The sequence below is a fragment of the Anopheles coustani genome, chromosome 3, assembly GCF_943734705.1.
Source record: "Anopheles coustani chromosome 3, idAnoCousDA_361_x.2, whole genome shotgun sequence".
NCBI lineage: Eukaryota > Metazoa > Arthropoda > Insecta > Diptera > Culicidae > Anopheles > Anopheles coustani.
In genome coordinates this window covers 32553022-32569782 of record NC_071288.1, presented here as the reverse complement: position 1 = coordinate 32569782, position 16761 = coordinate 32553022, and the positions used below count along the sequence as shown (strand labels likewise).

The window sequence follows — 16761 nt, the reverse complement described above, 5'->3', positions numbered from 1 at the left end:
AAATAACTTTACGCGACAACATCTGCGCGGCATATGGCGTGGGGAGAGGAAATTCTGGCCTAACTGAATCACACTCCCCAGGATAGATGATTGGAGCGGACTGGCGCCGCACTCTGCATTACCTCGGTGGCCAGAAAATGTGAGGTGACATCCACATTCCAAGCCTGCGCCTCTTTGCGTTATTCAGCGAACTGTGTTTCGCAGTGCCGTTCGGATACTCTAACGGGCCTGGTGTGTCGCAAATGAATGTCACAGGGTGTCGCGAGTTCGAATCTCCGAGCCATATGTGCTATCTGCCGCCGGGACCACACTCCATAAATTATCGAACGCTTCTTCGTCGTCGTGGTCTACGACCCCGTCGCGAGCTGTACGACTCGCGCAATAAACATAAAACCCGCCCCCGGGGGTGGTGGAAGCGGGAGTCCGGCCGGTGTCAAAGCTTTGGAGGGAACCCCGCGGGCGAACCGCTTCGGGCAGTAAGTCATTGTTCTTGGAAAACGGCGGACGATCGCGGACGGGTGGGCAAAAATCGAGAGCGATATGTATTTCTGCGTTCCAGGTCTCCCCGTCGTCCAGGAACGGAAGGGGTGGAATCTCCCAACGTTTGTGGTCTTCCTCCGGCTACGAATCGCGAATGAATATTCATGGACCTACAGCACACACACGGCAGACGTTTGGTCCTCTTCGGGTTTTTTTTCGCCGATCGTTCGATTGCATTGATCGACTTTGCCGACCGTTTGTTGTTCTATTGGGGCGCGCCTTCTGTTGGGTGGCAATTCTATTTCACACCGCGATCCGCATAGACTCCCGCTGGTTTCGCGTCGGGTTTGTTTTAGGCTTCCCGGCGGTACGCCAGAACCTCCCAGAATTAGGTTTGCAACTGCGGAACCGATTGTGAAACCGGGGTTCGCTATGCAAATGCCCCCCTTGGATATCGCGGCCATATCACCTCGCTAGAAGAGTGCACTCGCTCTGGGAAGAGCGCAAAGGTGAACGTCAATGGACGATCTTTGGCCAGGCCAGTCCTTGGCCTTCGATGGTTGCAACTCGTGGTTCACAGGCTTTCGTACACACAATGTGGCTGAGGTTATTTTTTTTTGCAAACCCACACACATAGAACTATTGGTGCTACATCAGGCGCGAACTCCTGCCGAGAATAACTTAACACTCGCGCAGACAATCCCCGTCTCAGCCAACGGTTCACGGCTGGCGTGGTTAAATGGTTGGCAATTTTACGAGCGTGGCCCCAGTGAAGGTTCGGTGGAAAGGAGATGGAAGGTGCTGCAGTTTTACGATCCCCAAATCGATTACCTCCCGGGTCCCGCTACACTGATGCACCGGTATAGAGCCATCGCGGTTCGCGAGGTGAAGGCAGCCACACTGTCCACAACGTTCGCCCGGCGAAAGACCCGTCCCGATGTAGAACGTTGATGGGGTCATAAACATCAACTTGTGGGCAACACAAAGACCGCAACAAACCTCTTAGTGAGTCTCAAATAATAATGTTACACTGGTCGGATCTCGAACGCACCAGAATGTGAAGAAGAAACCTCCAGTCGGCGGAGGTTCCTCCAAAGTGTCCGAAAGACATAAAACCCGAAATTCTCCCCCCGATGTGCATGACAAAGTTGCGCCCGGGCACCTCGGACCCGGCTCGAAGTGCATCGCTCGGATGCGGGCGCCCATGCTTGGAAGATATTAAGCTTGTCAAACGTTTTACGAAGTACTTTACCAAACGTGACGCCGGTCGACTCTGAGGGCCGGGAGAAAGCGAAAAGCTTGTCTTAATCGCAAGTGTAAACACAGCCCGGGTGGAAGTGTTGAAATTGAAGGAAATCCATAAAGCCAGGGACGTGACGAAATGGGCCGATTTGATGAAAACCCCTTCGCGTTGTAAATCAGAAATACAGCCGCAAGTACTTCAGCGGCACTCAAGCAGGCAAGAGGGCAGCCATCGGAGCGCAGATGGTTCTTCAACGCACATGTTGTTCGTATCTGGTATTGCCATTGAGAGTGAGTGCTGAGTCGTTGCGCACATGGTTGGCGCACAGTGTTTTAATTTCGGCTCTGGCAAATTGGATCATAACTCAGACGATGTACGAGACGGCGCTGAGGCTGTCAGATTTAGCTTGCCCTACCGAAACAGTTACTGCGATAATGAAGCCAAGTTTATAACTTTTTTTTTATATGGTGCTAATCTCCATAATATCTTTTAATTAATCTGTTTAATATTTTGTTCGAGATTTTCTACACTTCATTTTGATTAAATTACCCCCGATTAAGAGAACGCTATCCGTTTTTGAAACGGTTACGTATTCATGTCTTTAGATGAGTTCCTATATCTCATATGAAATTCCACCTTGAGGTGGAAGCTCCCTGTCGTAGGTTGTACGATATTGTAACGCACCTTCGAACGTCTAATTTATGCACTCCCGAAGCGTTTCAAATGGTCCATAAAATAATAAAACTTATCTAAACCAACAAAACCATGAACCGGCATCGAGAAAGCTGCCGAATTGACTCGGGCGAGGCTCGTTTGCATTCCCATTAGACGTGGTGAGTTCAAGGTTTATCGGCCGTAAACACAAATACGAATCTAGAGGCGGGAATCTTCCGATGTTCTGTCCCCGAGGGACGCGTGAAAGTGAAATCGTACGACGTCCCGTGTCCCGTGCCGTACCGGCCCTCGTGACCCTTTGTGCCCTTTGGACGGTGGCAAACATTTTGACAGCCACGTGTGACATTTGGAGTGTGCTCCCGTCGCTGTCACGGGGGAGAGTTAGGGAGGTTGTTTTAACCCCACAGCTGCCGTCACCTTGGCCACCCTCGGCAAGTCCATCAAATCACCGTGGCTTCCGGTGAGCTTTCGCCACTTCGCTGCGCCCGTAAGCATAATTTCATTGTTGTTTAACTAATTTATATTGCACCGTCAGGTTAGGGCTTCGCCGGAACCTTTCGCCAACCCGTTTGGGGTTCCGCTTGTGGGCATGATTGACACTTTCCTTTCCGATTAATTGCACGTGCCTCCCCGAAGGTCCGGTTCCTGGCGCGACGGGACAGAGTTTTCCACCACACCACGTTCCGCACCGCACCTTCGATCATCGGTAATAGGGAGATTCTGCTCATTATACGGTTGACTGTATTCCCTCAGAAATGGGAACCCCCGTTTTCCGCGATGGTGATGGTGTTTTTGGAGATTATTATGCCTTTATGGCCGTAGATCATCTGCATCCGGTCCCATCCGGCAGCGGTTTTCGGTGGAGGAGAAAAGCAGCTCCAGAAATGACGCTAATTTGCGACCGCATCCAAAAGTGCCAACACCGATGATCGTGCGCGGGTTGGGGGAATTTATTGGCGGGGCCGGTAGCAAATAATATAGCCATTTGCGATGAAACGCCATCTTTTTCCTTCACACAGGGACATCCTTTGGTGAAGCAAAAAGAAAAAAAGACAGGCTCTCTGATGATCCGCTCCTAATGAATCGGATTTCGAGCATTGGTGATTTTCGTTTGCCGATTATGGTTTGTTTTCCTGCCGATGTCCGTTCGCCATCCTGTGCCGAAAACGGTGGAATCGGAGCTTTAAAGCACGTAACTTTGGCCCAAAGCGATGGTCCGAGCGAGTGGATAACAGCAAGTGGTCGTTCCGGTTGTCATCAATTAATGCCGGTAGTGCGACCGATAGAGCAACGATCTATACAAACAAAAAAACGAAAGAAATGTTTTCCTTTGTAGCGACATGCGGGAGAAGAAAAACCTCGCACACAGAAACCGTATTAAAACAACACACCACTTTATGGATCCTTTCCTAAACACACCGCGCATCCCATTCACGCCAGCTCACCAACGATAGGTCGACGATTAAATCGATTATTTATTTTCCTCACACATACTTTTTTCCGTTAGAGGAAACTGAACCCATCTGGACCAATCGGTTCCGCCAAAATGGAACAGAAACTTAAACATATTCCGGTCGGCTTGGTTTAAATGAGCGGATTTGGAAAGCGTCTTCGCCGTTGGCTCTATCGATCATTCTCATCTGTCGATAAACAATCTTCGAGAATATTTATTCAAAGCTGCAGAGCATCCTCTTTTGTGCGCATTTAAAGATTAGGAATTTGACTTTTGAAATTTGACACATTTGCATACGAGTTTGGCCACACCGAAACGAATCATATTTTTATAGTTAATGTATATTTAATTTGAAATGAACTCCTTTGTTGGGTATTTAAATGAGTAATAACATTGTGGTTCAGAACTGTTACACCTGCCATAACCTAAACGATAGACTATGATCATTTCACAAACCAATTCGTATGCATATAAGATAAGATCAGATAATTGTGAACCGAAATCAGAACTGCCATTCTTGTTCAAACCAGGTGCGTTTAATTTGCTTTTTGACGACGAAAAGAAAACACTCATTGGCAGCCAGTGATCGGTTGTCAAAATTGTCAGCCTCGTTAATTGGCCCATAATCGGGCCGTTTTTTGAAATCACACCGCGCTTTATCTTTCGCAACATGCGCCGATTGTCGGCCGGCAGGCGGGCAAGTGGATTGTTCATGTTTTATGAGACTTTTGATTTCTGTTCCCCCTGCCCTCTTTCGCTCCCCCCAACGCGCCGCATTTGCATGCACTCCCCGTGAGTTGGAGTATGATGTTGTCATTTTGAGGGACGATTTCCTACGGATGCATGTAATTTATTTTTCTGTTCCCTTCGAATGTTTACAGACAAACTTCCTTCGTCGAAGTTGTTGGGTCGTTTCGTTGGGTTTGAAAAATGGGAGGAAAAAAAGTAATAACGACACACGGCGCACGACCACGTCCGTGTACATCAGCGATAATACCGCGATCATGACTTTGGTTGCTTGGTTTTGCTGCTATCTCCTTCTTTTTCTTCCTCCATTATTTTGTGTGTTTCGCTCTCCGATGCACTTGCCAGCAGAGTGTGTGCCGCCCGTTGCAGGTTTCGGCCAGGGCTGACATGACGTGAAACAGCTTCCACCGTTTCTGCAGCGTGCACGGGATCATTGCATTTTGATTTTTTTCCCTTCAGCGTTTGCCAGATCCGTTTCGTGCAATCCAAGTGCATCATCGATATATCGATTGACTGCATCGGTTGTTGCCTCCGTTGGAAACCGGGTGGGAAATCTGGAAACTGAATGCGCGCCGACGACGATATTGCACCGACTTTCGCGTCAACTGAAGGCAACCTGTGGCAAGCATACGGTTTCCGACTTATTCATGTCCGTCAAACCCGCTGTTTTTTACCTTGGCTTACTGTTTTGCACAGTGATCTTGGTGAAGCCAGGTTTTTTTAAGTTTAGTTTCAAATTTCGGACAGGTTTTGTGTGTTGCGTTGCGTGTGAAATATTGATAAAATAAAGCTCCATGAACATGATCCGCTCGCTAGCTTGCCTCAGAGCGGTTAACCAACGCCAGCTCACGCCGGTATCTAATGCCAGCTACCTTTCGGTCTCCTTTTTTCCTCCGTCCCGCGCCGGGGGAAGAAGAAAAACCGCATCGAATCCCGTTTTCATTTGCGCGACTTCCCAAGACGTGACTTGCATACGTGCCCGGCGTTCGATGCAACTGCACTTTTTCCAACCAGCCAGACTGCGAGGGCCCTCCTTCACGTGTTTCCCGGTTCGCACGGCGGCACAATGGGTTTCGGTTTGTGGCGGGCGAGGAAATGTGGTAAAAGGGGTTGTTTGGTAAAATCATGTTCAAGCTGCAGTTGCATATTTACATCATTTTAATGCTAACGGCTTCATTGGAACACAGCTCTTCCCAGCGGTATCTGTCACCGCGAGCTCCACTCTTTTCTCTTTCCCACATTCGTATGGTATTCGACTTTACCAGATCTTCCCTTTCTCACCCTTTAGGTTTTTTTTTTGTTAACACTTCTCCATCTCCACCCTTGGTGGTTGGTGGTCATTTGCATTAGTTGCACTTTAACATGCCGGCAAACAGGGAAGAGAGAAAAAAAGAAACTTGGTGATGATGATCGTGTGCTGATGGTGACCGGTGGAGCAACCGGGCGGTATGCTAATGATACGTGTCTCTACACTGCGCCTTTTGACCTTCGGTGAAGTGAGGCCCCGCCATCGGATGCTGACAGAGAAGTCAACGATGGCGATGATCGACGGCAGGTGATAATGGATCCGGATTGTCGCGCGCAAATCGAATCAATTCAAGCCGAGGTGGAATTATCAATGGATGTGCTGCCTTTTTTTCTTGCGTAAGTTGGCAAGAGTTGGTTTAGAATGTACAGCAAATAACACGCTTCTAGGGTCGGTTTAGTTCTGAAGAATGAATGAGCATAAATTGCATCTACTCTGGACGGCCCCGCTTCACAGAGCTCTTAGGCAACTTAGGTGAAGGCCTCCGGTGGAATGGAATTTACGGTGGCGCTTTTGATTGCCCGAGCGACTCCTGCGGCGTTCGTGGTAGCGCCCTACTCTAATTGATAAATTAAACACACCAGCTAATGGCCACGATCACTAATGTCCGCCGCACTCGCATTTAGTTACCTTGACAATACCGACAAATTGTTGTAGGTTTTTCAATGAGACCAACTGAAACGCCCACCTGTCGAGTAGGAAAAATAAATGCACCCCCCACTCGCACTGCACCACAAAAAGCGTTGCCGGAAGCGGTCGATCTTAATTGATCGTGCATTATCGGTTGCTGCCGCAGCTTATCTGCGCGAGATCGAATGAAATGCACATTGCTGCAATCGATCATTATGCAACGGAAGTGGTGACTGGTTGTGGAATTATTAAGATATCAGTCGAGTTGTTTAATAGAATTCATATTTCTACAGAGTTTCGTTTTTAAAAGCTTTTACTCGTTCGGTTCTTAGAAGGTAATTGAAAGGCGCATAGATTCGAATAATTAACAGGGTTTTTTTTCTGAAGCAAGAATAAACAGGTAAAACTAAAACAGAAAAAGTCACAAGAATTGCTTTTTTTAAGTTTTTGAGTTTTTTAGCAAACATATATAAAAGCAATTCATTCCGATGTTTTTAAGAAACTTCAACGAATTCTATTATCATGTTGAAATCTTCCAACGATCAACGTGATTTGTACTTAAGCTTTGATGAATCAAAAAATAATAATCACAAAACTGTTTCATTGCTTGAATGCTTGAAAACAAATTGACTGTTTTATGTATGTTTTATTAGTCAAATTAACACAAATTCTATTATCATGTTTAAATCATCAAACGTTTTGTGTTTTGCTTTTGATGTATCAAGAAAAACTATTTATTTAACTATTAAAATTGTGAAACAGCTGAAGTCTTTGCAAACAAATTGTATAATGTCCAAACAACAGAGAGGTTTGATAACAGATAATCTAATCCCCATCACAAGCCTCATCATGGCTCGATTAGTAGTCGTTTGATCATGTCCATCAACCGGAGAGCACAAGGCCAATGGTTGTGCGATGATCTCAGCAAACCCGGCAGCCCCCACATGCCCGGCGCGAGCGTTACATTGTACGATCAGATAAGAACCAGGCGATCTGTTCGCTTGGTTCGCGGATTGTCTTCGATTGCTCATGACATCAAGTGTGGGCTTTAACGGTTTAACCCGCCTCGATATCCTTCCCACGGTGATTTCAGCTTCAGCGCCGTCGACCACTCGATCCTCCCGAGGGTCGGAGGGCGATCTATGCAAGCGTGTTTTGTGAACAGCACATTAACAAATGGGTCCTTTTTGGAGCGTGCCCTCGTTGATTGATGTGTGCGGAGTGCGTTCAAACTAGTGGTCGATGGAGCTTGGACGAATTATTTTGCATCATTCGTCATTTTAAGCCGCACTGCAGTTCGACCGGACGCTGATCGACCTTTTCGAAGTCCGAAAAAAAGCATAATGAAAACATGAATGAACCCTTCGTGGCTGCGCGGTGGTAGGGTTTGTCGTGGCAATCGATCGGTTTACATTTCCCAACCCTTTTGTTTGCTACCTTCTGCTGACTGGATGACCTACTGAACCGGACGCGGCGTTGTTTATGCTTTCGAAATCGGTCCAAAACAGTCGCCTCGGATAGCCCGTTTGATTTGATAAACAAATTGGGAGCGATTGCATTGGATATGTTTTCTGTGTCGAATGCATCGGCAGCGCTTTGTTGGGCAAACGCTCGGTCTGTTCTGGAAATTGCAACAGTTCTACCGATCATAAATTTTATTTTGTTCCCATTGCATCGGTTTCGTTTGCATTTTAAAAACGTTTCCTTCGCCATCTCTAGCTGCAAACGTTGCGTACTTTGAACTGTTTCCATCGACTTTGTATAATTTATTGTACATTGTTTGCTGCGGAGGAACGCTCTTGACAGGTCAATCTTTCACCCCTCCAAGTACCACCCAGCGTGTGGCGTTGAAATGCCACATTGGAAGATGAAAAATTTGCCTTCCATCCTTCATCATCATCCAATGCTCGATGGCAAATCAACTCTTCTGTGCTGCTCGGTTTCTTTGTCCCTCCCAATTAGAAACCCTCATCGGGAAAAACGGGATCAATATTTCTTGACGATTTTTCAATTAGCTCCCACGTGGGCGCCCAGGAGGGGCGGTCCGGCTTTTCGTTCTTCATTCTTGGCTTTGTGGAAGCGCCCGGCCACATTTCAATGAAGTGCTTTTCCGCACGTGATTGATATCACCGACATGGCGCATTTCGTCGTCGGTTCTCGAAGCGTTGGCTCGACGGGTTCATAAATGCAACTCGGTTGATGATGCGCTTTGTTAAGGGGATGCACGCCCATCGAACGTCATCATCAATCGTGGGGTTTGGAGATCCTTCCTCCGCCTCGCAAAGTGCTCTAGAGCGCACGCATTCTCGACCCCGCTGACATCGAGCCGAGGGAAACACGGATGATGCATATTTATCGCGCATCCTTGACACTCGTTAACGAAGCGTCGACGTCGCTCGGTCGAGTTCAGCGACACTTAATGCATGTTCGGTGGGGGCAAGTATCGATCCCTTGCCAGTGTCCTGTCGTGCTCTAGTTCGAGCACTCTTCACCCTTGGGCGCTTTGCTGACTTGGCACAATGTGTCCAGTGGTTGATTGACTCGAAGAAGGTTCATCCTTTTAATGGTTGAGGGAAGTCGCAAAAGTACGATAAATGGCGACTCTCGCTCAATACATTATGCTGATGATGCGGAAATTGAATTGCACTTTTATCGAGTAACCTATCAACCCGTTTTCCATTCTTTAGCGGTTATAGGAGCTCAAATTGCGATATGTAGAATTAAATTATGACCTACCATGCGTTAAATTGGCTTGCTATTGGTTCATGAAACACGACTTGCAAAATTAATTATTTCTGAGAAGAGAACTTCGGTCGGAAACGTGTACACCTCCTGGACACATTCAAAACAATCATCCACGGTATGATGGGCCTTGTTAGCAAACGATTTTCATTTAATAGTGCAGTCCCAAACGGTCAATGACGTACTAAAATATAGGAACCGTTCGAATTACTCGACGTAAAATTAAAACTCTTCACCGCAAATGAAACGCAACCATTAAGGCCGGAAACTTTACGCATCGGAGTCCTATAAACGTAAATTAGCGGCAGAGAGCAACGTCGCGGGCGTCTCTAGAGAATCGTGTCAATGCGGATTGTTGGCCATTTGGTGTGTGGCGCGACCGACGATCACCCACGCACGTCGTTTGCTGCATTTTACCGAGACGCTGCAAAACATCGAAACTGCCCCGAACGTTCATCCGCCACGCTAATAATCACTTTTTGCGTCTCTAATCACGGCACCGGGGGAGAAAAAAGCAGCCATCGAAAGGTGGCCTCCCGCCACAAGCACTGGGAAAAAAGGTGCCGAGATACTTCATCTGCGTACGTCAGTTCAACGTCACGGGCCCAGCAGAAGCCTAACGCTGCCGTTGCTTAATTGCTTCCACAACAAGCAATTACCAATTAAATCCGCTCAACGCAGTAACGCTACGAATGACGACCCAGCCCGGCTGGACGATGTTTCTCCAAGCGGGCTGGAACTCCTGGGACTCCAGGACTACGAGTACGAGTGGATCGATTAAATTTAGTGTCCGATTCCGTTTCGAAACGACGGACCCGGCGCAGTGCGAACCCACACGAGGCTGGTGGCGTGCGTTGGTGAGTCAAACCTCGGCGCCTAAACCCACAATCTGTCAGCTGACCGATGTTTGTGTACTCTCCTAAACATCTCTAACCCCGCGCGCCGCTCTTGTAAACCGGAAACTGATCTTCGAGATCCACCGAGATATACCTCAATCGGACTTCATATCCAATTACCGGCCGCCCAATGTCCGCAAATGGAACGGTTACAATTGCGACGCTTTGCCAACGACTTTGCCGAGGATTGGCCATGCCGACGGTCCTGGGTGCCATTCCCAGGGATATCTCGTGGAAATCGTGGAATCACCGGCAATTTACCGCCCGCCCGATGCCAACCGATGCGATCCGGCGCTGGTGTGGAAGTGGTAAATGCTGATAATTAAAATCCTCCTCGAACGTACTCTTCGGTGGTTTGCGGTGGAGCGAGCTGATCAGGTTTTACGAGGAAGTCACCGGGAAACCGCGGAGTTCCCCGTCCGATACCTAGAAGCTGTTGAAGTATGTTTTTTCCTATAATCTACCTAGCGAGTGCTATTATCTTAATTTAATCTTAACGTTTCCTCTCGACGAGTTGGCACTGATTGCGGGCATCCATCAGGTTGCTGGGTTGATGCAGGGAAACTCTAGACCCTAGACTTAGTGTCACCTTTGACACGGAAGTCAAGAGAGATCGCCGAATGGTGCAATCAGAAGAGATCTCCCCGTTGATTATAGAGAATCTTCAGGTTAATATCAATATATCCAAATAACCATCCACGATCGCCAAGACTCAGAGGCCGGTCAGGTGTAGGTCGTTTTACTTCTGATTATATTCTAATACATCACTAACGTCCATATGAATCGTTGATGGCGATCCTTCGGTCGTAAAGTTACGTGAATTACGAATTTATCGTCCTCTGATGGGATAATCGTACTGTTATTGGCATCTATTAGAATGTAAATTTTATTTACGCCGCAATCTCGTGCGCGGAAGAGCACAATAATTCGATTGCTGCCGCACCCTGTTGTTGTTGACTTCCAAATGAACTCCTCCGTGCTAAACGTTTGATACGCTGGCGAAAGATGTTTCCAGTGGCCATCTGTTGTCTTTGAGTTTGTGTTTGGTTTGTTTTTTTTATTGGTCCTAAACACAAATCAACATAATCCACGATGTCTCCGATGCACGAACTCGCTTGGCCTCTGTAGGACGTCCAGCGACGACCCGTTCAGTATTGCGCGCACGTTGCGTGCTTGTTGTCCGAAGGTCTTCATTTGTGCGCCGACTCCGTCAATCTAATCGGCTCGCCAAACAACGTGAGGCGCTAGTTTTGGGCGGAGAAGATCATCTCCGTCACATCATGTGCCAGCGAGTCGTTGTTGCGTCGTGATGCGTGAGGATCAAGAGGCCAGTCTCGTCTCTCGAAGCAGAAGGGTGTCAAACATCGGGGTGTTAGGGTTATGGGTATTTTAGCGTTTTGTCAACAATCACCGCGAGCCGGAGACACATTCGAGGAGTGTGGCTAAGTGGTTGGGAGGGGGGTCGTAATGTTGCACGCCCTGTCCGGTGACACCGGTTCACCTTCACATACTTCATTATCAGCAGCGGCTGGGATTGGACGGCCGGGGATTAGCCGGCCACGCACGCTGGTGTGGCCAGCTTCGCCTGTTTGTTGGATTTTCAAGGGCTTCGCAAGTGCTTTTCCTTCTGCGAAATTCACCACCTCGCCGGAGGGACACTCCCTTTGGGTCCCCCTGCCGGGTGCGTTGACGCGTTGGAACCAATTTGTTTGATTAATGGTGCCGTTTGATGGCATTTGAACCTGGGACTTGATGTGATTCTTTTTTTTCCGTTCGTTCAACATCACGCAAAAATAAACCTCACACACACACACACAAGCACATGCTCTCGAGCTAATCCATCGACAGAGGGGCAGCGCACTTTCTAATAATGATGCAGATCGCAAAGAATCCATACCATACGAGGCCCCGGGGGAAGAACAATACATTCGCTGCATCATCGAAAGTGATGAGGTGTTTCGTTTGCATAAGGACATCGACACCATTATGTGATTGACTAAGGAGAGGCTAATGTTAGAGTCGACATTGCCTGACACCGCGGGTCTCGGTGAAGCAGGTGAAGTGATTTCCCTTTTCTGTACTGATTTGTTCGTATGATCGTTTTCATTCCAACTCCTTTCGTTGCGACCTACATAGATATTTATTAATGACTTTTTATAGACAAATAGTTTGCAAACCAATCTCAACGCGACCTTCGTTTCAAAACCAGTTCCATTTGCAGCTTGATGTTTGGGTCCAAAATATTAAGTTTATATGACTTACGCATGTCCAAATAAAGAATTGGTTCTTGTTGTCTTTAAAACGGTTTTCATGTTTAGCAATGTTGATGTATAGACTTTAAATAAAACATTGGCACAACCCACATATAATTTAGTTTACAAACCCCGTTTAATCGATCGTAGACCACCTCTAAAGAGGAACTCCAGTATCGGCAAGACATTTTTGAACGAAAGTGTGTCCCTTGATCGCTTTGCACCACCCAGGCGACAACGGCCGAAACTGCCAATAAACTGCGATTAAACGATAAGTATTACATTCGAATAAAAACCTCTATCAACAATGCCAACCGAGCGACCGAAACCGAATAAATGGTACTGCGAAATTGTCCATAAAACTCACGGACATATGGAACGTTCCCCTCTTTTTGGTCGTGGAAGGAAGTGCTTGTTCCCGAGATCCTATAGCTGAGGACCTTCCTCCTAGAACATGCATTAACCAACTCCTCCACAGTTGTCCATTCTATCCAATATCTGAGTCGACCAAGTGTGCTTCCTCGCAGATCCCTCACCGGAGCTATATCGTCGATAGTGGTGGGGCCGAATAAATATGGACACTTTATGGCAGCCAATTAATAAAACTGTCATCTGATTGATTCAATCCTGTCTACCTTTCACAATCTTCCATCGCCCTGGGTGATAGCGCTTAAAGGTGGTGTTTTTGCACGTAGTCAAACAACAAACCCAGCAAGAGCGTATCTTACGATCTCGGCGTACTGCTGGGCAAATGTGTAAATTCAAAAGTCGTTTCAGTAGTTTGCAAAAGAGAAGAAAAACCGGCAGCCCCCGTCGGAAGGAGCTTGACGCTGGGTTGCCCTTGCTGTGGGCAAGAACCGGGCCTCGTGTTTAGCTCGTTCATTATGGTTGTGCTTTAATCGGAATCCGGAGGCGATAAACGATCGCACACTCGGACACCACACCGCTCGGATCCGATCCTCGTTCGTTCGATCGATCTCTTCGATCGCAAATCGCTCGCGTCTCGAGCGTCGGGAACTGGAACTCGGCGGGTCCAACGCAAAGTGCAAAGTCTCGTACCGAACGCTGGGTGCACGCGGTGCACCTAATCCGACCGCTGAGTAATTTGAACCATTACGCCACCCGATCCGCGCGAAAAAGTAAACCCCCGCGCACAAGTGCACACGCAACTAAGTACGCAAATCACCGCACCCAGCCGCACCCTTACCCGTGCCGGGTCTCCATCGAAAAGGGAAAGAAACTCCTCCATTAAGCCAACACTCTGGGTGCGGTTTTGTCAAACGGTCTGAGTGTCATTGCCATCGGCCGCCATTGGAGCCGCCGGTGGCGGTGGCGCAATTGTATTGGCACACTTTTGGCGCGACTTTGGTCCCATGAGTAGGTATCCGCCCGCGTGGTACTCGCGCTCGCGTAAGTGTCTCGTAAATCGAGGCTGTGGGTCAGATGAATGTGTCCCATTAGCCTGCCGGACAACGGGACCTTGTGTCCGGAAAGTGCGTCGGGGAGTCCTGCGTGCAAAGGTGTATTTTGTAGACCTTGCGCTTCGATCAGACACCTTCCAATATGGGTCGATGATGACAGTCGAGTCCTGGAAACAACTTCACGCAAGATAAAGTGTAAACTTAAAGTATCGTCCCAACGATGAGCTTAGCTCCAAACGATGACGATATGTTCAGGCTTGGAGTAATTCATCGAGGGATGAACAACTTGGAGGACAGCAATCAGCAATTCCTGGTTTACTGCCATCCCAAAGAAGCAACACGTTGACAGAAAGAAGCCAACCGGGGAATTAACACGTTCACCCGCATTCTGCCTCACCAGGCTCTCGTTCTATACCTTGCTCCAACACTGGTCCACGCTGTCCGTGCTTGCTTCTGAAGTCATCCCTAATTAACCGCCCGCGTAGGCTGTACCGAATGTCCGCCTTCGCAGCGTATAACGAACCCGAATGTGCTGACATCGGGAACGTTCCAAGAAGCAGATTAACCAAGAAAAGTTGCGAAAGATCCTGAACCAAGCCGAACAAGATTACGGTGGGCATGTGTGTAAAAACAAAATTAAAAACATATAGCGACGTGATTACGCGACAGGAACAGTGACACACATACAGAATTCGACACACTCTGATTGGGAAGCATCTCACGCCTTTAGTCCAGCTTACGCGTGCAGTATGGGAAAATCGCCGCCGGATGTCGAAAAGTAGCACAAACCGTGATGGGCCAAGTTTAATCCCTTCCCACAGATCCCAATTTTTAAGCTTATCAATGTCGAGTCGGATTTATTGGAGTTGGAGTTAATTTCCTTTTGGAAATTCTCTCGACCTTCTTTGTTTTGTACCTCTGAGAGAAAGTTTTATTCCCCTCTTTCACTCACAATATTTACCATAAGGGTAATGTTTTATCTACAAAACGAGTGTTATAAAATGTGCTACTTTATTTTCCTTTTATGTCGACTATTAAAAGCACATTCCGTTGGCAAAATGAAGCCGTTTCGGCGACGCAGAAGCTCGCCAAAAATTCAAACAATATTCACCTGCACGATAAGCCCAAGCAATTTGCATTTCTGAATACGTCCTCTCACACGAAAGGCAGAGGCGATCCTGAGCTGGTCTTCTAGGCTAGCTCGACAATCGGGAATTGAGTCGATTACTTCGGGGATTTGCAGTCCTAATGTATGGCTTCAAATTTGCATACTAAGAGTCGCTCCCTCGCAACGCCGTACCGCTTCAGGGGAACGTTTCGGGAAAGATTCTCCTCCGAGGCACTTTGGATCTGGTGGACGCTTTAGAAGGGGTTTTGGTTTTAAACTCTAAACAAACAACCCCAAAAAAGGTCCAATAAAAGAACGACATACATTTCTCATTAGGTGGCATTAAATAAGAGGAAGTCCAACACGATCGATGCATTTAAAAGCGGGGCCCATCAAAGCGCTTCCCATCGTGGTGCAGGACGGTCTGGATCTGGATTTACCTCGCCACCGTTTTTGGAGCTTCCATTTCCGTCCGCACCTCAGGCCAAAGTGTTGAGCTGGGCCATTTTTGTCGCGCCGGGATGCTCTTCCCATTCACCTCCGCGAACGGAAGCGACCCTGAGGCTTCATTTGCTTGAACGCACTCGACCCTTCGGGAGCCACCCGGTCGTCATTAGGTCGGCGCCACTTCCTTCCGCTGCTCCGGTCCTGGCAGCAGCTGGCCGTAAATCATTCGCAGCGTTCGCAGCGCCATCGGTAATGTCCGCACGCGATCCACTTTGTTAACACACTGCCCGGTTCTTCGCCTTTTCCGCGAGTCCTTTCGCTTCGGATGGCGGCGCATTAATTTTTGCTTTCCTTTTTCCTATCCGTCGTAACGTGCATAAATCATTCGACCTACCTGAAACCGAATAGTCACAGTCCGCCGCCGAGCGTGTGTACCAAGCGACGGTTAACAAATACGCTGCACCCCGTTCGTTCGCCCGCTGGAAGGATGCCCTGGAGGGCTGAGCCCGAGCTTAGACAAACAAACCTGCGCGGGTGCGCTGGTATGGAAAAACCGTGGCGATTTTCACCCACCCATTCGGTTGCCGAAGGGAGTTCGCACACACATCGCGTTCGGGTGCATGGCAACTCTTACGCGAACCATCTCGCAACTGCGATAGATAACGGTTGGGTGTTGAGGATGGGAGGATCAGGTTTAGGGCTTTCGCTCCACCTCGGAACGGCGTAGCTAAATCCAGCATATCCGGTAATCATGGCATCGATTAGTGAACCAGAGCTTTCCCAACCCGGTTCGCTACGGCTCCGGTCGGCAATTATTCTTCATTAGAAGCAACTGCGCGGACTCGACGATAGCCTTATGTTTTCGCAAGCTGCTCTACATGCCAATTTTTTTTCTTTATTAGCAGAGGATTTCCCTTTTGAAACTTCATTCAACAGAAGTGGCAACATATGTATTTTTTTTTGTTTGAATAATTAACATCTGGCTGTTAACCTAAAACCTAATGTTCTCATATAATTTCCCAAAAAAGAGCGAAGATAAAAATGTACTTTGATTGATATCTTGTGGCGAGAAAAAATTAGGCTTCTTTCTTCCAGAGACATTTCCATAAATTAACTATAACAGACATGTTCTGTTTCCCTATTTGAACAAACCGCTGTCAGCTCACGACCACTTTGGCGTACGGTACTATGTTAATGCTGATACGTTAATCTTTTGTTTTATGACTTTGTGCGGCAACGGCGGATCCTTAGTGGAGCAGCGATGGAGTATGCTATCGATATTAAATTTATCAACCTCCATACCATCTACTGGAGGGTAAAAAGCGTTGCGCCTCCAAAATGCAGATGATATGCAAAACTGT

General features: G+C 47.7%; 1 protein-coding gene across 1 annotated transcript in view; it reads left to right on the top strand.

Moving 5' to 3' along the window:
- The window catches only part of LOC131260311 (semaphorin-5B), a 73097-nt gene that overhangs the window by 50507 nt on the left and 5829 nt on the right, over positions 1–16761 (top strand). The gene's annotated exons all lie outside the window — the stretch shown is intronic.